The sequence below is a fragment of the Mastigoproctus giganteus genome, chromosome 10, assembly GCF_048544385.1.
Source record: "Mastigoproctus giganteus isolate SK-2022 chromosome 10, ASM4854438v1, whole genome shotgun sequence".
NCBI classification, from domain to species: domain Eukaryota; kingdom Metazoa; phylum Arthropoda; class Arachnida; order Uropygi; family Thelyphonidae; genus Mastigoproctus; species Mastigoproctus giganteus.
Window position 1 is genome coordinate 8,572,954 of NC_143584.1, and position 8,486 is coordinate 8,581,439.

The window sequence follows — 8,486 nt, forward strand, 5'->3', positions numbered from 1 at the left end:
AGGGAAACAGTGTTGTTTGAAGATAAAGCACTCAAACCTAAGTTGGTTTAATTATGTTTATATCCAAGTTGGAAATATGCAGTAATATTACCCACAGGGAACGAACAAAGAAACCTTGTTATTGAGACTATAAAAATAATCCACCAAACAACCTGGCAATGAGATTAAGGGTGGGTGGGTGGGGGTGTGTGATAGAATAACAAGAAAGTGGAAATAAGAAGATAGAAAAATGGGGACATAGTCTAGTGCAGTCAAAGGCAGTAAATGCTAAACCTAAGCGTATGTTCACTTAACATGTTTTTTTTTTTTTTTTTTGATTCTGGTTGAAAATTTATTTCCAAGTGCCTCTATTGTTATTTTTATATCTATATTTAATTTTTTTCTGCAAACTGTTGCTTATAACTGTCAAAGTTCAATCTTAAGTCTCTTGCTCTCTTTTAAGACTACTTGTTTTTTGCTATGTGTTCAAATTTCTTTACCATAATTTGTATTATACTAATATGTTATATGCCTCTAGAAATTTCTGTTATCAGTTCCAGTTTTAATTTCTTATTGTCATAGTGTCAACTGTAAAGTTCACAAGCCATTTTCTAAAAAAACCCCCTTTAATCATTGTAATTTTTATTTTGTTTAGCAAAATTTGTTAATAAAATTTCATTTTTATTTGTTTATGCTATTTTCCCTTTGGCTTGTGGTTTACATCAGAAATGAAAACATGTTACTATTTTGCTTGTATAACCCCTGTGTGAAAGTCTCGAAATACAGCACCCAGTATACTGGAGATGACCAACCAGATGCGAATCAACATAAGCAGGGGTCACGATGTGGCATCCACACCACATGGAAGAATGCTGCCCCTTTCTGTTGCCAGTCAACATTAGGTAAAGTGTAAAGTGTATTTAGGGTCATACGGCACCAGGGGTTTCCCCCATCTCCGCGTTGTTTACATTGTGATGGGTGTACCAGTTTGCTGGAAATGCCAGAGATTTAAAAGTGTATGGATATTGTACATGTGTAGTGTCGTGTACCGTTGTTCATCTGGTCATTTAGCCGCTGGACCCCTACTGAGGCCCAACGTTGCCCCACTTTAGCCCCGTGGAGGCAGACCAGGTACACCAGTATTATAATTATTTACTCTGGCAGGTCCTGCCACCTAATTTCCTTAGATTTCAGTGGCTAGGACCTAAAAAAAAAAAAAAAAAAAAAAAAAAATGCACATATACGACATACAAAAATGCATATGCATACACATCAATTGGTATAAGTTAGTTCGCGTGGTGAAGGCGCTAGAATGAGAAGCCGAGAGTTTTGGGCGAAATTTATTTGGATGGTTAAATTTGGACTGTGTGGGACTGTCGCTTGCGTATAGTTAGAGAGGGGGAAGGGAAGTTGAAGATTGGGGGGGATATAGTCAGAGAAGGAGCCGATAGGGAAGGTAGCTCCAGCTTGCAGTGGGGCATGCCCATGCCCCACCAGAAAGAAGAGAAGGGTGGTGGAGGTTAAGGAGATGGCAAGCCGTCTCCCTCCCCCACCGGGGAAGGGGAGTAATAGTGGGCCAGACAAGGGAGCTGACCCAGATCGCCAATAGGGCGTGAAGGCTTGTGGCTGCGAAGTGGTCGTCTATCATCAGTGGCCTACCATCCAGGTTGGGTCGTTTGGATTCAGTCACAATGGGAAAATAGGGATTGGAGACTCCTGTTTTTGTTGTGCTGGTTATTCCGCAGGTCAGTGCGGCTTGGTGTGGTCGTTCAAGCAGTGAGCTATGTTGGTTCTGGTTGCTCAGGGTTTGCTGGTGGCGGGAGGGTTTGCCGTCTGGCGTAGAGGCTCTGGGCAAATTTAGAGAATTGCTTGTAATTTGCTTCATTCTCCAGTAGATAATGCTCCTGGTTTTTGGGGTTGAATTGCATCTGTGTGATCAGGTGTCCACGTAGATCTTCATAGTGCTCACATTCATACATTATGTGGTCCCATGTCTCCAGAGAGCCACACGCGCACATGGGATTATCTGTGATGCCAAGGAGGTTCAGTTTGTTGCGAATCGCTCCGTGTCCTGTGAGGAGGTAAGTGGTGTAGCGTCCGGGGTTGAACCATTGCGGATATTGTGGGTAGACCTGTTGGAGATTAGGTAGAAACTTTCGAGTTATTTCACCTTTGGTTGAGTCAGTCCAACGTTGCTGCCAGATTGTTTGTAGGTATGTTTCCAGTCTTTTCTTCTCTGCCTGTATGTTATTTATCGGATCTGTGGTAAGGTCTTGATACGTTGTGGCTTTTCCACGCCTGAGTTGCTGCTGCATTCCTGTGCGGATTACTTCCAAGTCGAGAGGCAAGGTTCCCGTGATAACTTGCAGTGCATGTGTTGATACTGTATTGCATGCTCGGGTGATGGTTAGGAGGATCGGTCTGTGTATTATTTCCAATCGTCGACGATTAACCACTGTTGAGGCCTTTTTATACCAGACGCCGGAGGCATATGTAATTGCTGGGATGATGGCTGCCTTGTAGAGGAGCGCAAGGGTGCGCCTCTTCAGCCCCCAGTCTCGGCGGGTGACCCTGGCAAGCATGGCTACGTAATTTTTGATCTTTGTCTGTATATAGTTGAGGTGGGGGGTAAACGATCGGTTTCTGTCTAGTATAATTCCAAGGTATTTAAGTTCAGTGACAAGCTTAACGGTTCTATCATTGATTCTAATTTGGGGCGGTCTGGTTGGGGTCAGGAAGCCTTTTAGGAGTATAGATTTCGTCTTGGTTGACGAAATGGTCAGGTGATGTCCCTCCGCCCAGTCTCGGAGGGTGGTTAGTGCTTCGTTTGCGATGATCTCCATCTGAGCCCTAGAGTTAGCGGCCAGTACCAAGGAGAGATCATCAGCAAACGCCAATGATTTGACGTTCCCTAGATCCTTGCAGAGGAACTCATCAAGTACACAGTTCCATAGGAGGGGACCCAGTACCGAGCCCTGGGGGCATCCCCGACAGATCCGGCGCTCCACCCTACAATAGGGAGCATCTACTAAGATTCTTCTGTTACTTAAGTAGCTCCGCATACAGCCATAGAGATTCATTGGTAATTGGGCTGCTCTGAGTCTTGCAAGGATGCTCGGCCACCATAGAGCATCGAACGCCCCGGCAAAATCAATCGAGATGAGGAGGAAATATTTTCGGTCGCAACTCTCTGCTAAGTCCAGGATACATTCCAGAGCGTCAACGGTAGATCTTCCAGGTTTAAAGCCGAATTGGTTGTTTGCAGTTAAATTTGTTGTGTTGTAGTGTTCTACTATCCTCTGTTTGAGCAGTTGTTCAAATACTTTGCTTAACACCGAAAGTAGGGCTATTGGTCGATATGATTCTGGCATCTGTGGCTGTTTGGATGGGTTTTTAAGTATAAGTTTCACGCTGGCCACCTTCCAGTCTGAGGGGAACCAGCCAGAGCTAAGGCAGTGGTTGTACAAGTCTAGGAGGAGGTCAGGGGTATATTCGGCAACTTTCTTTACTATTTCCGGCTCCAGCATGTCCGGACCTGGAGTTCTTTTGCTTTTTAATTTGCTTATGGCTGTTTGTAATTCATGGTGAGTGAAAGGCTCTTCTATTCGGGTGGTTTGGTAAGCTTCGTTGGCTAGACAAAGTAGTTGTTGTTCAGGAGTATCATTTCCGTTTAGTGGTTTGAAGGTGGTATTTAGGATGTTGTTGATTGAATCTTGCCAATTTTTTGTCATAGTGCCTTGCGGGGTAATCGTGGAGGATGTCACCTCCCCTCTGGGCAGTTTGTTCATGGTTATGCGATATATTATGCTCCATGGGCTCGAGTTGCCTACAGTAGACACCAGGTGCTCCCAGGACAGCTTCTTTCGCTGCCTGATCATCGCGGTATATGTATTCCTGGCATCCCTGTACTGCTGCCTGAGAAACTCCACCTCAGGTGGGGGCCAGGTCCGTCTAGCTCTCTGAAAGGCTCGTCTCTTTTGGTTCATTTCCCGTCTCAGTACTTCAAGTTCTCGTGACCACCACGGGACTGCTCCCGGCTGTGGGGTCCTTGTCCTGATCGTCTGGTTTGCAGCACTTGTTATGGCATTTGTTATTGCACGTTGGTGATGATCCGGTGTGCAGCCCAGTAGTTGGTCGGTTTGTAGGTTGTTGGCTTTGCAGATGACAGCCTCTTTGAATCGTTCCCAATTCGCTTTATCTACTGCATACCTGTTTTGTTTGAGACTAATGACTGGGGCTCGGTGGAGTGATCTTTGCATGTCAAATGTGATAGCTCGGTGGTCGGAAGTGGTCCAGTTCTCTTGAACCTTCCAGGCTGCAATATGACTGGCAAGGGATCTGGTAGCTATGGTAGCATCCAAGGTGGCTTCCCAAAGGGTTGAACTGAAGGTGGGTAGATTATTGGGACGGTTTAGGACGACAAAGCCACTGTTAGTCAAAAACTCTTCCATGTGTTGTCCATTTCTGGACCCTCTGCGTTCCGGGGTCTCACTGTGCCACAGAGGTGAGCGGCAGTTCAAGTCAGCGGAGACAAGTATCCTGGCTCCATGCAGCTCGGTGAGTACATGTTGCAAGTACTGTGTTGCAGGGAGAATATCAACGCCCGGACGACAGTACAAGGATATCACATACAATTCTCCCAGTGATGATATTATGTGTGCACAGGATGCCCACTCAGAACACAGATGGGTGATCTTTGTCACCGTTATATTAGGGTTTCTCACCACTATAGCCGCCCAGGGGGTCACTCCACCCACCTGGACAATCTTGTAATTGAGCGGGTATCCCCGTACAGCCCCGGCGCAGGTGTAAGGTTCTTGTAGCAGTATGATGTCAAGATTTTCTTCCTCTGCCTTTTGCCTAACCTGTCCCGCGACGGCAATGGCCCGCTGCGCATTTAGCTGGAGAAATTTAATGCAGCTTGTGTTGTATCTTTTAGGAAGAGTCCCCATAGTGGATCTTTAGTTGTTGTGCGCCTTTTGCTTTTATGTAAACGGGGCATTTGCTATCTCTGAGTGAGTGTGTGTGAGGGAGTTTCTGCCACTTACAATTTGCACAAACTGGATCGTTTGCTTTGTTCGGGCAGTTTGCGAAGTTGTGCCCCTTCTCAGCACAATGTCCGCATGTTGCTTCTTGTTGGGTGCATGTGTGCGTGGTGTGCCCGAATCGGCAACACCGGAAACATTTCGGGACCGCGATGTGTTCCTTGTACCAGTGGGAGCTCCAATTTATGTATATTCTTGTCTGTTTTGTGATCTCTTGCCAGGCTTCAGGGGCAAGTCCGAGTACCCAGTTTGAGGAGCCTCCATTTCTGCTCTTAGTTTGGAATTTCGGCGTTATAAGGCTGGCAGGATCTCTGTCAGGTAATGCGTGTTGGAGGTTTCGCCTGTACACTTCTTCACATATGGAGGAAGGGCTGAGGTCGTTGTCAATGTCAAATATGACAATAGAGGGGCCTTTCTGTCTGGGCGGTTCGGCTATTAGCCCGAGCGTGGGGATCCTGGAGTTGTTCATAATGAGGTTTGCATCATCTTTGGTTGCAGTTTCGATGATGACCCCTGTGTTCCGCGTCTTTCTAATGGATTTGATTTTGGCAGATCTGAAGTCTTGAGTCAGTGAATCGACCACTATTTTCTTTACTTCTTCGCTGGTTTTGTGGGAGTCATTTGTAGTAGGTTTAAGAACCACAAGATGTGGCTTTGGAAGTAATGTCTTCCTAAGAGTAGGCTTGGAAGTGGTGGTTATAGTTGTAGCTGTGGCTGTGACTTTGTTCACATTAGGTGATAGATGACTTGGCATTGGCATTAGCATTGGCATTAGTAGAGGCATATGATGCAAGAAAGCAAGCTTATTCAGCATCAGCCAAAAAAAAAAAAAGAAAAACCCCACTCCCATTTCATCCCTCTGTTCGTTCGAAATACCTGTCCAGTTGAGCTTTAAATTTGTTTAGGCTATCAACTTCTACAACAAGTGATGGAAGTCGGTTCCACCAACCAACCACCCGCTGGCCAAAGGCAAATTTCCGCACATCTATCCGACATCCGTCCTTCCTCAATTTGAATTTATGCCCTCTGAGGTGATTATTCTGAGCAAGATGAAGAATCCCATTGGCATTGAGCATGCTCAAACCATTCAAAGCCTTATACACCTCTATCAGATCACCTCGCCGGTGCCTAGTCTCCAGACTGTAATTTGCAAAACTTAAGCCTTTCTTCGTAAGAGCAACCCTTTGTTCCATTCACTAATCTTGTTGCCCTTCTCTGTACCCGTTCCAGCAGTTCTACATCCTTCTTGAAATGAGGCCTCCAGACCTGTATACAGTACTCAAGATGTGGCCTAACCATTGCCTTATACAAGGGAATAATCACCTCCTTATCCCTGCTAGAAAAATTCCTGTATATCATTGACAAGACACCATGAGCTACTCTTGCAGCTCGTCTGCACTGCTCAGAGAACTTCATATCTGCCTGCACAATTACCCCCAGGTCCTTTTCATTCTCCACCACTGTCAGTGTAGTACCGCAGAGTTGATACGTTGCTCTGGGGTTACTGTTTCCCATTTGTAGTACTTTACATTTGTCAATGTTAAACTTCATTTGCCACCTCTCAGCCCATCTGTTCAACCTTTCCAGATCCTGTTGCAGTAGCATAGCGTCAGTAGTGTCCTTAACAACCCTGCCAACCTTTGTATCATCTGCAAACTTGGACATTAAACTTGATATCCCATCATCAATATCATTCATAAACACCGAAAACAACAACGGACCCAACACTGAACCTTGAGGAACTCCACTAATAACATTAGTCCACGTTGAGGAGTGTCCATTGATTACCACTCTCTGTCTTCTGCCACTCAACAAACCCCTTATCCATAGCAGCAATTTGCCTCCAATGCCACACTGCTCCAATTTGTGCAGCAGTCTTCCATGTGCAACAGTATCAAAAGCCTTTCTAAGATCCAAATATATAATATCAAAGTTATTCCCTGCATCCAGTTCTTTTGTGACTACATCATAGTATCCAATCAAATTGGTCAGGCAAGACCTGCCCTTAACAAAACCATGCTGCGTCTGAGCTATAACTGAATTCTTGTCTAGATGATCCTGCAGTGCTTCTTTAACCAGTGCCTCCATTAATTTACCTGGAACAGAAGTTAAACTAACAGGTCTATAATTACTTGTGTCAGCCTTTGATCCTCCTTTGTGAATTGGGGTTACATTTGCACTTCTCCAGTCTATGGGTACCTCCCCTGAGTCCAAAGAAGCTCTCATAATTAGGGCTAGGAGTTTGCATACTTCCTTTGCTGCCTCCTTTAATATAACTGGATAGATCCCGTCCACCCCAGGTTCCTTTTTTATGTTTATCCTCAACAATCTCTCCTCCACTTTCCTCTCAGTTATTACAAAATCATCCAGCTCACTGCCAATGTTTACTTTACCTACATCATTCTCCTTCCTGAATAACTCCTCATGCGTGAATGTAGATGCAAAATACTCGTTTAGATTGTTAGCCACCTGAGCAGGATCTTCAACTGTTGAACCATCAATATCCAGTGGACCAATCTGATTCATCCCTTTCCTTCTTGAGTTCAAATATGTAAAGAACTCTTTTCTGTTTTTCTTTGCATCCTTTGCCAAGGATTTTTCGTAGTCTGCCTTTGCCTGCCTAATCTCCTTTGTGACTTGGTTACAGACCAACTTATATCTATCATAGGCTTCCATGTCACCCATTAATTTGTATGTATCCCATGCATTTTTCTTCTCTGCCACATGTCTCATTAATTCATCTGACAACCATTTAGGCCTAAACCTTGAACAATATTTCTTAGTTGGTATGTAAAGCCTGGTACCTCTATCAGGAAGTACCAAGATTAGTTCCTTGAATGCTTCCCATTTTGAGTTTGCTGTTGGTAACATCATCAGTTGGTCCCACTGTATAGAATTTAAATACTGTCGCAGACCATCATAGTCGCCTTTACGAAAACAAAAACCCTTCCCTTTACCTCTGATGGTAGTTACCTCCTTGAGTAAATCCCACTTCAACACACTGTGATCACTGCCACCTAGTGGTTCATTTATCTGCAGATTCTTAATGCATGAAGAATCACTACTGATAATCAGATCAAGAGTATTGCTCCCTCTTGTTGCCTCACGAACATGCTGATGTAGAAAACAATCATCCAATAAATCCACAAAAGCCTTGCTAGTGTGCGAGTGACTAATCCACAAATTCCAGTCAATATCTGGGAAATTAAAATCCCCCATTATAAGACTCTCTGATTTACTGGCCCACTCTATTTCACTGTACAATATCTTATTATACTCATCAGAGTCATTAGGCCTATAGCACACTCCTACTCTCAATTTTGATTTCCCTATGCTTATGTCACACCAAACTGACTCGACACTGCCCTGTCCATCGATGTCGACTGGCTTCACTTCCTTGGACTTTATGTGTTTCTTAATTAATAGCATAACCCCTCCTCCCCTCCTGTCCTGTCTATCCTT